This window comes from Orycteropus afer, unplaced genomic scaffold (assembly GCF_000298275.1).
Source record: "Orycteropus afer afer isolate SDZICR_OR568_19922 unplaced genomic scaffold, OryAfe1.0 scaffold00261, whole genome shotgun sequence".
NCBI lineage: Eukaryota > Metazoa > Chordata > Mammalia > Tubulidentata > Orycteropodidae > Orycteropus > Orycteropus afer.
This window is the reverse complement of record NW_006921848.1, coordinates 1,080,119-1,081,320: the sequence shown is the minus strand read 5'-3', so window position 1 is coordinate 1,081,320 and position 1,202 is coordinate 1,080,119.

Sequence of the window (1,202 nt, the reverse complement as noted above, 5' to 3'; positions counted from 1 at the left end):
TCCTAAGAACATATGGTTCTTTCTGATATTTAAAAAAAAAAAAAAAAAAAAAAAAAAACCCTGAAAACAAAATAAAACAAACATCATTACTATCCTCAGAGAGATAAGATAATGTATCCATAAAGTAACAACAGTGATTAAAAAGTAACTGCTATCAAGATAAGCAAAAAGAGCCCTTAGAAATTAAAAACATAAGCAGAAATAAAAATGAAACAGAAAGATTAAAAGATAAAGTCAAAGAAGGTTAAATATGCTTTACTTTAGGAAGAAAAACAGAGGCTCAGTCCAGGAGGTTGAGCACCTGAATAATGAGTGCTCCAGAAAGAGAGCAGAGACTCAGAAAGGAAGAGATAACCAGTGAAATTATTGGAAAGTATTTCCTTGAATGGAAGGACTGTGTTTCCAAATTAAAAGACCTCACGAAGTACCCAGCACCACAAATCAGACCCACACCAAGATGCATTATTATAGAATTTCAAAGCACTGGAGATAGAGAAAAGATTCTAAAACATTCCAGAAAGAAAGAACAAGTTTCATACAAGGATACATTAGGCTTATCAACTCATCCACTCTGGAAGCTAGAAGACAATGGGAAAATGTCTTGAAAATTCTGAGGGAAATTATTTCCAATTCAGAATTCTGAATTGAGCTAAACTATGATTTAATTATGAATCCAAAACAAAAACAATTTCAGATATTCAAGACCTTAAAATATTAGCACTCCAGAGTTCCGGCAAGATGGCGGACTAGGCAGAAGGACTGCACAGACCCTCTTCAACAAAGAAAAGGGAAACCAATTGACACAGACACAGAAGATAATCTTGGACCTCTGAGCCTTGAAGGGAAGGATACAGAAGTAGACTAAACCCCAACTAGCAGAAGAACTTGAGTGAAAATACCAAAAAAGGAGACATACGGAGCTGTGGTCTGGCAGGGACCTGAACGCCCCTGACGGCACAAACAGCTTGGACATTCTCAAGTGGTGCAACCCCAAGGACACTCGGGGCCTGCAAGACTGAAAAGGCCAACGATAAAAAACCACCAAGAAGAGCTTGAACCACCCTTGGCTGCTCTTCACAAACAGTTAACAGAGATCTAAATACAACGACGTCACGATGCCTCGGAAACAACAGAAGATCACAGTCCACACAGAGAAGCAGGATAAAGTGGTAGAAACAAGGGAGCAGGATACAGACCCAGAA